Consider the following 15126-nt stretch of genomic DNA (forward strand, 5'->3'; position numbering starts at 1 on the left):
AATGTGGGAAAAGTCTCCTCCAAATCACAGTGGCTGTCAGAAATATCCTGGGAGCCTGGTGCTGGCTCTGCTCTTACTGCTTGTTCTCCAGGGCCCGTACTACTAGGCAAAGAACATGAAATTAACATTCAGTCAGAGGAAGAATGGACACACCAGGGGCTGGGTGCAGATGGATTTGCTGTTGAGTCAGGTGCCCGCAAGCTGAGGGTCACTGTTGAAGGAACCCATATTGCATGGGGGATATCCTACTTACAGTAGAGTAAGGTCAATGTGACAGTAGGATGCAATCACCCATGATAGAATTACCAATCCCCTTTAAGGTTAGAGCAGACATGTGGATGCTCTTTGTCACATGTACTAATAAAGTCCTGTTTTAACCCTGATAGAGACAAGTAACACACAACAGGACAAAAAGAAGCAAACATACCTTTTGTGAAACACATATGACCTCATAGAAACCAAGTATCATTCTAGAGCCTGTGAAGGATGTAATGTTACAGGACCAAGAAGTAATGGTGCAGATGGAATTAGGCCTGCTAGTTATCTGACCTGGAGTGAGAGGTCATTTGGATAGAAACAGTGAATGGATACCAAGGTCCTCTAAGGACCTGAGGGCAGCAGGAAGCTGGGGAGATGCAATAGCAGAAGTAAAGGATGGAGTGATGAGCCCACTGTCTCTGTAGATAGGTAAGAGTCCCAAGCAGGGAAATTCAGATAATTTCAGGCATTCTCTGGAAACTGGAGAAGGGATAAAAATGAAGTCTCCTTTTGATTTTTTTTTTCCAGAAAGAATGTCAACTTTGCCCAGTGGGACCTGGTCCAGGCTTTGGAAGTATAGAACTATAAGATGTGAAAACTGTGTTGTTTAATTCACCTTCTCGTGGGGCAATTTGTTGTAGCAGCCATTATAACCCATACACTTTCTAGTTTATGAAACCGAAGATGAAACAGTTTCAAAGTCCAGATATTTGGGACAGTGAGACAGCTCAGCGGTAGAGGCTCTTTCTCCATGTCTGACAACCAGCGTGTGATCTCCAGGAAAGAACTGATTGGTGCAGGCTGTCCTTTGGCCTCCATACACGTGCTGTGGCAAGGTGCACTCCCACCTTAAGCACACGCTCACGTGAAACCCAGCCTTTTCATTGGTTGATCTAACTTGTAACACCACACAGGTACTGTTTTATGGTAATTCAGTGGCTGTGAACGAATGAATGAGGAATGTCTTCACACTTAGACTTCCTCTTATGTGAGACATAACAGAGCTTGACTTTTTAATGAAATTTAATGTAGGACCCAGAGATTTAGCTCTTCTTTTAATACAGCTATGTATTATTTCCGATAAAGATCTATTGTTTTATCAATGTCCTAGTTGTTCATAGTGTTAAGGATTATTTATTTATTTTACAAATTGCCCAGATGCATGTCCAAGGAGTTGGAACTTCATCTCCATCCCAAATACAGGGTCGCATCTTTGAGCAGAAATTGACACAAAGGAGGGCCTCTGAGATCTGGGGGCAGGGAGCCGAGCACCGCCCACATCCCCGTGTGGCCAATCAGTTCCCGCGGCCGGCCCACCGCATGCTCCCCTTCTCTGCCAGTGACTTTCCGCGTCCCCCAGCCTCTGGTCCGCCGCCCATTCTCTTCTAGGCCCGAAGCTTCTTCCCGTTGAGGAGCACTGGTGCCCCCTTCGTAGCTGCTTCCTCGTGCCTCCTAACCTGCACTGCTGGGAACAGCGAGGCAAAGAGTGAGTCGGGGTCAGCGACCGGGTCCACTCCAGGAGAGGCCTGCGTTCACCAAGGCCACTGCCAGAAGGGTGGGGTGCCCCGCAGAAAGGGGGCAGGAGGTGGCGAGTGATCCGGGACTGCGTGGGGGGCTGGTGTGGGCACCGTGGGCGTGCCGAGGTGGCTGATGTATTCCACAGTGAGACCTTCCCCTGCCCGTTTCTGAGCTTTCCACAGCTGGGTACCTCCTTCAGTCTCCCTGCGCTGTTATCCCACGGTCTGCCAGGAACCCCCTCCCCCCCCCCCCGGCCCCATTTCCTTGTTGTTCAGTTCGTGTTCAGCAGGGAGCCATTGGGATTTGATCAAAGGAACCTCTGAGGTTCCGGAGGGAGGCTCCACGCAGCATTCTTTTAGGGCCAAGGTCTGCTTGGCCTCCTGTCCCCGCCCCCAGGTAAAAGTCCTCTCTCTTTCTAAGTATCCGGGAGACTGGAGTGAGTTTGCACTGAAAAGTGGGTGGGAGGGTGCGGGCAGGGTGCTGCTGAAATGGGTGTGGGGATTCCGGAGAAAGGCAGTCTGGGTTGCCTTTGGCCTGCAACCGTAGGGGGTGGATTATTCAGTTGGCACAGGAACGCCCCTCAGCTGGCCTCCCAGGTTGGCCTAACCTGGGTTGAAGGCAGCTCCAAAATTCAAAAGGAAGAGGGAAAAAAACGGATCTTGTCAATCAGACAACCATGGAAACTTAGAGAAGAATCCTTAAATAGATGGAAAGAACAGTAGACTACGGGCTGACCTGCCAATCAATTGTCCATTCTCCACACAGTTTGCCTTTCAGCTCTTAACTTTCTGTTTTTCCTTGCTTTAAAATTTTAAGAATAAAAAGAATATATAAAATCCCAAAGACTAAAAGATAATGAAAGAAATGCCTGACCATCTTGGGAATGAAAAATAAGGCACTGTGGAACCTTGAATACCATATTGGAGGGGCTCATCCCTTAGACATGGTATCCCTTCGCGATTTCCCGCTTAGTTGTCTCCCTTGCTGTTTTGCATAGTTTTACGTTTGTGTAGCTTTTATGTTTTTGTCTTACTTCCATATCATGAATATTATCCTGCATGGTCTTACGTTTCTGAGATCCACCCTTGTATATGCTTCTTCCATTTTTATTTCTTATGGTCTAATACCCTGTATTTATTCTACTGTTGGGCATTTGGGTTTCCATCTTGGGAAATGTATTTATTGTTTATGTGACAACTATCCCAACCCATAACAGTATAAAGTCAACGATAAACAACAGCAAAACCACTTCTAATGATTCCTTGCCAGTTCCCAGTTTCTGTGGATGTAGAATCCACCAGTGGCTGAGCCGGGGTCTCTGTAGGTCCTCGAATGCTGTAGAAAAGGGGTGTTGTCTCAGGTTGACGTCCTTTCAACGCTCATAGGAGCTGACTCAGGATTGTTGTCGACTTGGAACCATCTCGACCTAGGCTGGGCATGTCTTTCTTTGCAGTATGGACCTCTTTATAGAGGTTTGTTAAAACATAACATCTTGTCCACTACTCCCAATCCAGACTGAGGATTGGAAAGAAGGGCAAGAACCAGATTATTATTATTTTTCTTTCCTAATCTCAAAAACTACATGTTTTTATTTTTGTTATTTTTGTGTTCCCCCTGTGTGCTCAAGGGGTGGATTTCACAGGGGCGTGGATACCTGCAGGTGAAAGTTCTAGAGACTACCTACTATGGCAAGCAGATACTGTCTTCCAATATCCACTACTTTGTACACAAGTGTTTCTTTAGAGCATGCATCTAGGAGTATAAAAAGTAGATCATAAGATTTGTATAGATTCAACTTTATTAGGTCATTTCCAAGCTCTTCCCCAGGTGCCAAGCTAGATGGCAACTCCCTCCAGCCAAGGGACAGAGATCTTGGTGCTCCACATTCCTGTCAGAGCAAATTACGCTTTTAGTCTGGCAAGCATGGAGTGCTAGTATTCTGCTAGGATTTTACTTAGCATTTCCACGCAGCTAACAAGGCAGGCTGCTTTTTCTTTGATATGCCAATCAAGGAGTCGGCGTTCTGTCTGCATTTCTGATACCTAGTTTGTACATATTCTCGTAAGTTGTTTGTCTGTACCTAGTTGACTCACTGGAGTCTTTTCTTTATATAATCCATCTCTCATTGTATGTGCTGCAAATATGTGCTTCCAGACTGCTTCTGAGATTTTCTCTCTATCTCTCCATGTCTCTCAGTGAGAAATTTAAGTTTAAGTTCCTAGTACTTTCTTTTATAGTTTGTCTTGTTTAAGAATTGTATCTTCAAAAATATGTATCTTCAAGGCCTGGAGAGATGGCTCAGTGGATAAAGACCCTTACTCTACAACTATAGGAATCAAAGCTGGGTTACCAAACTTCCATGTAAAATTTGGGCTGGTGTGGCATCCCACCTGTAATCCCAGTATAGAGAGAACAGGGGATTCCCCTCCACCCCAAAAGGCAAGGTTACTAGCTAGAATATCAAATTCTCAATTTTGGGTCCAGGGAGAGGCCCTGCCTCAGTAAATGAAGTGGAAACAATTTCATCAATTGTTTCTCTGGCAAAGTAATGTGTAATTCATGGGGCTGAGAGGTGCCTCATCTGTGGGGTGTGGACTCCCCTTGCTGAGATTGGCATTCAACTCCCTGCACTCACAAGTAGTTGACAACCCCTGTAACCAACCACATAACATCAATCTCTGGCTTCCACAGTGGGAGCACACATGTACATGTAAACCCATCTATAAGTGCAGATATACACACACACACACAGAGGCGGGTACAGAGGACACAATTGTGTCCTCGAGGTTATAAATTAACTTACTGTATTGTCTTCAAGTGGTTTCTAATTGTCGCTGCCAATGGTTTTGAAAACTGATTGCTTTGTTGTTTATTCCAGGCAAATGATCACCTGTCCCCACACCATTGGTCTGCATGAACCAAGCTTTCCATATGTGTATAAATTTATTTTAAGCTCCCTACTCTCATTAATATACTCATCTTTATATATCAATTGCCTGTCAATCAAATTTAATAGAATCAGTCATTTATTTATTTATTTATTTTACCAGTACCTGCTTTGAAAAATAATGTCATCTAAAACTCATGACAATTTTGTTTTTCTCCCTATCTGGGTACCTTTACTCTTCAATTTTTTTTGTGTGCTTTCCTGCTTTGTTGAGCACCTTCAGTACACCACCTAGAAAGGTGTTACTATGTAGACTTTAAACATAGCTTTTACCATAGCTATCTGGTAAATTCTTCACTTGGTGAATATGTTCATCAGAAGTGAATGTTTCATCAGTTGTTTCTGTAGCTATTGGAGGCATCTGTAATTCATGGTGCTGAGGCATGGCTCAGCCTTTAGGATGTCTACTCCCCTTGCTGAGGATTAGAGGTAGCTCACCAGCCCCTGTAACTCCAGCACTGGGAGAGTTAGCCTTTCACCTCTATGGAATCCTGTATTCACATGCATATACCTCCACACAGATACATAATATAAAATAAAACAGGCCTTTTTAAAAAGAGAAGGTACATTGTAACTCTTTCTTTAAATACATTTAGATGACAAGGCATAGCATTTAATAGTAAGTTTGCTGATATCTCTAGAATAAACCCTACTAGTGTATATGTCCTGGCATTTGTAAATAGTATACAAAGATAATCATTATTTAAGTTTGTTAAGTTAACATTGTTCTGTAGGAGTGACTATGCTGTACTGTCCTGATCTGCTGTTGGTATCAAATCAAAATAGCGTGGGTAGTCTTCCTTCTTTAGATGTCTTATAAAAAGTCCGCACAATGTTGCATTTATTTAGTCCTTTTTATAGTAAAACCTTCTGGATTTAGAGATGAGGGGATTTTAGGGTTCTTGGTTCAATTAATTTAATAACCATACTCAATGCCTTTATTAAGCAAGCTGTATGTTTTTATTTGAAACTTAAATAAACTAAAGTGATTTCATTATTTAAAACTACAATGATAGACTGTTAAGGTTTCTTATGGAGTCAGTTTTGATAAACTGTACATATGTATTCCATATTAATAAAATAAAGTCATTATTGATTTAAATCTTTCTAGCTTCTATTGCTCTGACCTTTTCTTTTTTAGCAATAAGTATAGACTTTATTTTTATTCTCACTTTGTTTTGATTATCTTGCCAGAATTTGGTGTATTTAATTCTCTCTCACTTTCTCTTGCCCTTACACACACAAATGTTTTTATCTCATTAGATTTTACTTATTTTAAAGCCCTAAATATATGTACTTAGCTCACTAATTCTGAACTATTCTTCCTAAGCTTTAAAAATTTTTGGTGTCTGTTGCCACGTTTTAGCTGTATCCCAAAGCCACTGATATGAGCATTTTCATTACGCAGCTTTAAGGACTTATAATTAGTATCATAGTCTTGTTTTAGTCACATTTCTTTAGAAATGTGTCTCATGTGTGTGCCTGCAAATTGTGCACGTTTGTGTGAAAGAGGCTACACATGTGTACATGCAGAAATCAGAGGTCAACATTCAGGCATCATTTTTCATGATCTGTCCATATTGCTTTTTGAGACAAGGACACTCATTGGGACTTGAAACTCTCCATTGGAGCTGTCTGCTTGGTCAGTGAGTCCCAGATACAAACCTGTCTTTGTTTCCCAGGCACTGGGGCTACCGACACTTTCCACCACGCTCAGCTTTTTACCTTGTTGATGGGATTCGAGATCAGGTCTTTATGCTTTCCTGGAAGACATTTATATCAACTGAAACATTTCCTTAGCCCAGAATAGTATTTTTCAATCTCCAATTGGTCATAAAAAGCTTCTTTTATCATTGTGCAGTAAATGCAGCCTAATTCACACCATAATCAAAGAATAGGATACCTTCTAACTCCCCTTTCTTCCATAAGATTGCCTGCGCTCTGCCCAAAGTTTGGGTGAGTCTCAGCATCTGCTTTCACACCTTGATGGGTAGAGTCTTTCAGAGGCCCCCTGTGCAAGGCTCCTTCCTGTTCCCTGTCTTCTCCTACTTCCGATGTCCATCCTGTTTGCCCTTCTAAATGAGGACTAAGCCTTTTCTCTAGGGTCCTCCTCCTCCTTGTTGTTTAGCTTCTTTAAGACTATAGATTTTATAGATTTTATTATATTTATCCTGTATTGTATGTCTTCTATCTACTTATAAGTGTGTATATACCAAGTGTGTCTTTCTGCTTCTGGGAAACCTCACATGATCTTTTCGAGTTCCATTCATTTGCCTACAAATTTCATGATTTCCTTGTTTTTAATTGCTGAGTAGTATTCCATTCTGTAAAACTATCACAATTTCTGTTTCCATTCCTCTGTTGATGAGTTGTTCACAGATTCTGGCTATTATGAATAAACTGCTATGAACATAGTTAAGCAGATGTCCTTGTGTGGTGGAGCATCTTTCGGATATAAGCCCAAGAGTGGTATAGCTGGATCTTGAGGTAGCACTATTCCTAATTTTCTGAAAGCCAGATTGATTTCCAAAGTGGTTATACAAATTTTCATTCCCACCAGCAATGAAGGAGGGTTCCCATTTCTCCACATCCTCTCCAGCATGTGCTGTTACTTGATTTTTTCATCTTATCTGTTTTGATGGGTGTAAGGTGAAAAGGAGACCAACAGAGCCCAAATATCTGGGCCAGGGAGGCCTGAAGAAACTGCTATATCAACCAAGAACCATGCATGGAGAGGACCTAGACCCCCTGCTCAGATGTAGCCCATGGGCAGCTCAGTCTCCACGTTAGGGGAGCAGAGACTGCCTCAGACATGGACTCTGTGGCTGGTTTTTTGATCACCTCCCCCTGGGGGGTGCAGCCTTGCCAGGCCACAGAGGAAAAGAATGCAGCCAGTCCTGATGAGACCTGATAGGCTAAGGTCAGATAGTAGGGAAGAAAGATCTCCCCTATTAGTGGACTAGGAGAGAGGCATAGGGGAGAAGAGAGAGGAAGGGTGGGATCAGGAGGAGATGAGGGAAGGGACTACAGCAGAGATAAAAGTGACTAAATTGTAATAAATAATAACAAAATAGCAATAAATTAAAAACTAGGATTGAAATGGAATTTCCCTGAGATTGGAAAAAGTTTGTAATAATTATGTAATATTACGTGTATACCTTTAAAATTATTATACATTCCAATCCTATGTGTCCTCACTAAAATTTTGTCTGTATGGATTATCAAATATAGATTGTTATGCTAAAAATTCTCACTATAAGGCATGGTTGCCATTTCCTACTGTAGAGCTACAAAAATTTGCTTTGTACATTTTAAGATATTTTGTGAGTTAATTTTGGTAAATTGGTTGGGATCCTGGAGTACTAGCAATCTTACTTTAAAAGGCTATATTTGGGCTGGGTGTGGCTGCACAGGAGGCAAAGGCAGGCCTTTCCTTTGTGAATCCGGTGCTGGAGTCCTCTACATAGAGAGCTTTGGGACACTAAGTGCTACAGAATTACATACATGTACACTATGAACTGTGATAATAACCAGCCCATTTCTTCTCCTCCGTCTCTTCCTTGATTCTCTTTATGCTGTCCTCCCAACTTCATGTGTATTTTTATACATACATGTATACAAACATCACACACACATATACATACACGCATATATTGATAGACTTTTTCTTTTGTTTCTTTCCTGTATACCTCAAAGGAAGCAGTTTTGAATATATCTTTTTAATAGACATAAACCCTCATTTATATTAAACATACATTTAATTAATCTGAATAGATAATGGCAAACAGGTTTTGTAAAAATGGCCATAGCAGTCTAGTGTCATAAGAAATGTGTTTAAGTCTCACCAATGGCAGACCTTTCTTAACAGTAGATACTGTACTGCAATCATGGTTAGCCATCTAGGATGGTTATAGGTACCTAACGCAGATTTAACATGCATCATTCTGATGACTTGTTACATTGGACATTTTTTCCTGGCTATTTACTTTTCCTCTTTCATAAAGTTTTTAGGTGTTTTGTTCATTTTGGGGTAAGACATAGATTTTCACTGTGTTCTGGATATACATATGCATTTTTCATTGTATTAGTGAATTTCAAATATCCTCTTCCTTTTGGTTTTCTTTTTCACTTTGATAACAAGAGCTTCTAATAAAAATAAATGCTTCACTTTACTTAATTTTATTTACATTATTTTTAAAATAACATATTTTGGGATAAAGTCTTTCTTTGTAACCTGGGCTGGCCCTGAATTCACAGCAATAGCAACATTGCTTCTTCAGTCTTTCAAATGCTGGCCTTATAAATGTGAGTCACATCTAATACCCTTTAACTTTTGTGGTTAAAGCAAAACACTAATAGTTACTACTTGAGTCCTGTTAAAGAAAACTGTCTGCCTAGATCACCAAATATGCCACATGCTTAGTTATTTCCTTTACTCATGTTAAAGCTGTAGTTTTCACAAATTATTTTTTGTGCAATGCCTGAAATGTGAGCTAGTGTTTATTTTCTCCACACATAATCAGTCAAAAATTAGTTATTGAAAACATATCTAGACATCAGTGGACTGAATTTATTTGTTGTAAATCAAGTAACTGTACATATACATATTTCCAGACTTTAAAAAAGAAATGTTGTACTGAGTTTGAGTTGACATTACTTTGTTTAGAATTTTATAATTTTTTAAAAAATTTTGATTTCTGTCTATATGTCATTTACCTTCCAGTTTCGGAGGTGTCAGTTTGTAACTGATTGAACCTGTTACTGTTGGGCCTGAGATAAGGCAGTTGATCACATCAGGGAACATATGGTAGGGCAAAGCCCTTCACCTCGCTGTTAAGACCAGATATTTTATAGTATTTTCCCTTTATATTATTTGTGTGGACATGAATGTGTGTGTTATGTGGGTACAGCACACACGAGTTAGGGGAGCTTACTTACATATACACAGAGACCAAAGAAGAAAAGTATGCGTCCTGCCTTATCACTTTCCACCTTATTCCCTGTAGCAAGAGTGACTCCCTGAGCGCAGGACTTGCTATTTCTGCTCCACTGCCTGGCCAAGAAAGTCAGGGGATCCTCCTGACTCCGCCTCACAGCGCTGGGATTAGAGGCATGTATTCTGACAATCCCATAACCCAGACATTTAAGTGAGTGCTAGGGATTGAATTCAGTTCCTCATCATTGGAGAGAAGTACTCTTACCCACTGAGCCATCTCCCCATCCCCTGTATTATTTTAGAATAATATAATTGTATCAGTTTTAACAGTAATTACATACATTATGACTTACCTTATAGTCTTTGTAACCACAAATTATTGCTATTACCCATTTTAAAGCAAAATCTTAGTCCAGTTACTCTCCATAAATCCAGCCATTCAGATGTTTTAGTTATAGATTTGATTTTGCAAGGTCTGATATTTATTTTAAAAAATTAATACTCATGTACATTTGTACATGGTTTACTCTTTATAGTACATGCTGCTTCTTCCTACAGTATGGTTTGTTTCTCTGAGATAGTTCTGCTTGATCCTGAACAGCTCCTTTGAGTAGCTCTTTTACTCTATTCTGCTGTTCCCAAATTTAACCAGACTGTGGTTATCTAAAATTGTCTTTCTTTTACCTTTAATTTTGAGGAATATTTTTTGCTATGCATGGAAGTACAGGTTAGCAAAGTTTACCGTTTCTTTCTTTCACTTCTGTTCTATTCTGTTCTTGTTTCCATCATTTCTTTTGAAAGACAGCTGTAGTTTTGCTTTTTTTGTGAAAAAAGTGCCCTTGCCTCTGGTTGTTCTTCAGCTCTTCTCTGTATATCTGGTTTTCAGCAGCTGACTGAGGAATATTGAGCTCTTGGTTTCTGTTTTAATAGTTTTCATTTGTCTTAGGTAATTCCCAGACATTTTGAACTTTATTCTTAAGGCTGGATTCTTTTTTTTTTTTTTTTTTAAGACAGAGTTTCTTTGTGTTGCCTTGGCTAACCTGAACTTGATTTGTAGACCAGGCTGGTTAGAACACACGGAGATTCACCTGCCTCTGCTTCCCTGAGTGTTGGGACAGGTGTGCACCATCACACCCAGCTTTGCTTTCCTTTTCTAAATGTATGTATGTGTTAGACTTGTCTGTGTGACAAATACCAGACAGAAACAATTGAAAAGAGGAATGGCTTGTTCAGGCTGATTGGTTTAGTGGTTACAGTCCATGGTAGACTCACTCCATTGCTGTGGGCTAAGACAAAGATGAAAAACCACAGTGGTAAAGCAGCCTTGCACAAAACTGCTCACATCATCTTAATCAGGAAGCAAAAATGAGTAGAAAGGAAAGATATGCCTCAAGCCATAAGCCATGAAAGTGTTCATCCAGTGACCTACTTCTTCTAACTAGATCCTGCTTCTTAATAGCCCATTCAGTTTAGAGTCTCAAGTGAGCACCTTTAGGATCTAAGTTCCTGTCATTTAAGAACTGGAAACCAAGCCTTCAACTTTAGGGGTGGACATATGTAAACCACTGCAGTGTAAATATACTCCTTGTCTTAGTTACAGTTCTATTGCTATGAAGAGACACCATGACCAAGGCAGCTCTTAGAAGAAACAGCATTTCCAGTGACACACTTCTTCCAACAAAGCCACACCTCCTAATCCTTCTAATCCTTCTCAAACAGTTCCACTACCTGATAACCAAGTATTCAAATATATGAGCCTATGGGGCCACTCTCATTCAAACTACCAAACTTATACATGTTTTCTTTTCTTTTCTTTCTTCTTCTCTCATGTTACTGCATTTTAGGTATATTCAGCCATATTGGACCTGTCATTCTTGTTATAGCACAATATTCATTACAAATATACAAGAATTTATCCGAACACACTATTGTTGATAGTACTCAGGCAATATCTGGATGGGTGAGAAGGCAAAGAAGAGTAGCATTGAGTTTTACAGTGGAGTATATTTTACTTAGTATATGGTTTTCAGATAAATATGTTATGTACTTCTCTTGGGTAAATATGTAAGGGTGATTTACAAGTGGTTTTGTGTTTCATTTCAATATGATACCTTTAACATCTTTTCTTAAATATAAAACTTCTTTAAAAAGTTATTGATCCTGAAGTTCTTGAGGTAACTAGTATTTCTTTTTTATGTAATAGCATTTTTCCTTATGAAAGTAGAATTATAAAATATGTGTTGAGAATTTGTGAGTGTAAGAATTGAGCTAACACTTTTAAAGAGTATTTTGTTGTATGGATTGTCAATAGATGGTTTGCTTACTCGCATGTGGCTGGGCACTTAGGCTTAATATCTCAAAAGTTGTTTCGTGCTTTTCTGTGGCACTGTCCCTTACTCTAGACTAAAGACGGAAATCATCTTCAGCAGAACAAGGAAACTCAGAGAGTAGAAATAAAAGTGGTGTAAAACTTAAAATTGATTTAGTAAAAAAGGAACCAGCTCATGTGTTGAAGAAGGCATTGTGAGACCAGAGAGATAGCTCAGTAGTTAAAAGTGCTTGCTGCTCTTCTAGAGGACCTGTGTTGAGTTCTCAGCATCTGTAATGAGCAGATGACAACCTCCTCTCACCCCAGTTCTGGGGGTCCCAATGCCAAGGGTATGCATGCTTGAACATGCACACACACACACACACACATATGTACATATGCACAGCTGTTCAATATTAAAATGAAATAAAAGTAAATATTTTGAGAAGGCATTTGGAGATCTATGGAGAAATCAAAAGACTTGAGGGGAAAATCAAATGAAAATGAAGAAGAAATGTGCATCGTGCAGAAAAGTTGTGATGCGGTAACTTTTCTATACCTGACAACTGTTGGTTTTGTTTAGGAATTATTCCATACACTTCCTTCCTCACGCCATAGCCATTTATGCTTTCCATGTATCCAGTGGACACCATGTGCATTAGTTACTTTTCTCTTGACATTATAAAATACGGCAAATGTAACTTAAGAACAGGTTTGTTTCGGTACACAGTTTGAAGTTCCTTATGATGAAGAAGGCACAGTGTCAGGAGCTTGAGGCAGCCCCTTCCATTGCCTCAGCAGTCAGGAAGCAGAACATGGTGAATGTTTGTGCTCAGCTAACTTTCTACTTTTTATACAGTCCAGAATCCTGGCCTAGGGAATGGATCCTTCCATAGTGGGAGAGTCTTCCCACCTCAGTGAATGTAATTCAGATAATTCTCTACAGGCATGCCCAGAGGCCTAGCCACCGGGTGATCCTACATTTCACATAGCTGATAGTTGATATCAACCATCACAATGTGGAACATCCGTATGTGGTCTGGGTAAAGTGGGAAACTGAAAGAAAAATAAAGCACATTTGTTAACCTCCACGTCCTCTAGATCAGGAAGTTGTTAAATGAAGTCTTAAATGATGCAGTGTGACACTTTCGTACCCTTTAGTCATTCAATCTGCTTTTCTATAAAGATCTAAACTTGGGACTGCCTCTTCTACCTGGTGCCAATAGAATAGAGACAGAGAAGTTGGGTGAGAAGATGGAGAATGCATGGGAACAGCAGAAGCCTCCTTCAGCCTTTGTTGCCCCTCCCCCCATGAAAAGGCATAAGTGGCTTTCCCCAGGGTTCATCTGTTGAGATCAGACGCTGCATAGACAGATACGGTTCAAGCAGGACATGGCACAGAGCCAAGTTGCGGTTATAAGGTTGAGTGTTAGATCCCACCCTCAATTATAAAAAGGCAGGGCTAGAAAGAAAATTTAAAACAAAACAAAACAAAAAAAACAGGTACAGGCTTCACAAAGAAGTCACTACCAGCAGTTTGACCAGAAAATTTAAATCTAGTTTTTAATTGATTAGGTTTATTTGTTTTTTTATCACAAATAACATAGATTATTATTATTATTATTGAAATGTTAACAAGGTGCATGAATAACAAACATTTATGAGTGATAATTATACAGTTACACCAGAAATAGTGATACATGACTGTAATCCTAGTACTTCGGAGGCTGAGGTGGTAGGCTGAAGAATTGGAAGGTAGGCATGGCTACGTTAGCAAGACTAATGGTATGTGTTGGGGGTGGAAGCAAAACTAGTAAGTAATCCACTTTATTGTCTGAAATAACTAATTCTAATAACTTTGACACATAGTTTCTCTATAATTTTCATGTTTCTAGTATAATATTAAAACCATTTTACTATGTTAGATGCCTTTTAAAATAATATATAACAGTGTTGTGATGGGTATGCGTATAATATGATGTTGAAAGATAGAGAACAGAAGGAATAAAAGAAAGAAGAAAGGGAGAAGAAGTGAAGCGAGATAGGAACAGGGTGGGGAGAGAAAGGAGGGTACTCCAGAAGACTCTTAACTACTGGTCATCTTACAGAGATACAACTCATCCTTGGAAACAATTGTGTATTATTCAACATAAAGAAGTAGTGCAGCTGGGTAGGGTGGCATAGTCTAATCCTAGTACTAGAAGGGCAGCAATGAGTTGAAGCTAGCCTAGGCTACATGGTGAGAGTTAGTCTTAAGCATCAGTATTTGCTTATCCGGCATTTTTAATGTATTTAATATACTTATTTATACTTTCATATTATATTTTTATTTATGTATTTATTCCCCACCGCACTGCTAGGACAAGCTCCTGGGCTGTGTCCCGCGTTGGGGGTTTTAGCTGGAGTCAGGAACAGACACAAAGCAGGTCCTGGGCAAACCCGGGCCGCCGGTGGAGCTCCGCCCTCATCCCCGAAGCGACCAATTGGCTCTCGGGGCCAGCCCCTTCCTGGCTCCTCCGCAGCCCACCTCCCGCCGCCCACCAAATCCCAGGGCTGAGTGTGGAATTTACGTGTCACTCCTGCAGGAAGGACACCCTTACTACCAGAGTGGCGCCAGCGTAGGAATTGCTGGACCCAGAGTGAATTTTCCAACGATGGTTTGTGGAACCAGAGCATGCCCGGGCTCTGGGGCCTGGTTAAGGGTCTCTGGGTTCTGCCACAGACCTAAGTTTCTAGGTCCCTGGGAGCCCGCCGAGAATGCTAAGGAAGCCCGGAGCTCTGTCCTCAAGGCTGCAGGAAGTGGGTCTGTCAGAAGAGAGGTCTTGTGCTTTCCCACAAATAGTCTGCGGTCTATTTATCAACTTCTCCGGCTCCAGTTCACTGTGCTGATTTCTTCCTCACTCAAACTCAGTCAACAAAAGTCTGATAATTCGTGCCCTTAAACATATTTCATTACGAAGTCTTTCAAAGTGATATACGGAAAATGTACAATTTTTCAGATGCTGACATTTTATCACTTTCGTGTTCTCTGACCCCCTACCACTCCCGTCCCTTTTCAGAAATCTAGCCTCACAGCCCCATACTTAGAGGCAAATTAGCTTGTACCCTTTCCGTATAATTTTTATTTACATTACTTTTACATGTGTTTTTACATAAGCA

General features: G+C 40.5%; 1 protein-coding gene across 2 annotated transcripts in view; it reads left to right on the forward strand.

Moving 5' to 3' along the window:
- Window positions 1-1581: 1581 nt before the first annotated feature.
- Window positions 1582-15126, forward strand: part of Tcaf1 (TRPM8 channel associated factor 1) — a 44051-nt gene continuing 30506 nt past the window's right edge. For both annotated transcript variants that reach the window (XM_060380104.1, XM_021653291.2), the window contains exon 1: window positions 1582-1744. The gene's annotated coding sequence lies outside the window, so the exon portion shown is untranslated. The remainder of the gene's footprint in view (window positions 1745-15126) is intronic.

This window comes from Meriones unguiculatus, chromosome 3 (genome assembly GCF_030254825.1).
Source record: "Meriones unguiculatus strain TT.TT164.6M chromosome 3, Bangor_MerUng_6.1, whole genome shotgun sequence".
NCBI classification, from domain to species: Eukaryota; Metazoa; Chordata; class Mammalia; order Rodentia; family Muridae; genus Meriones; species Meriones unguiculatus.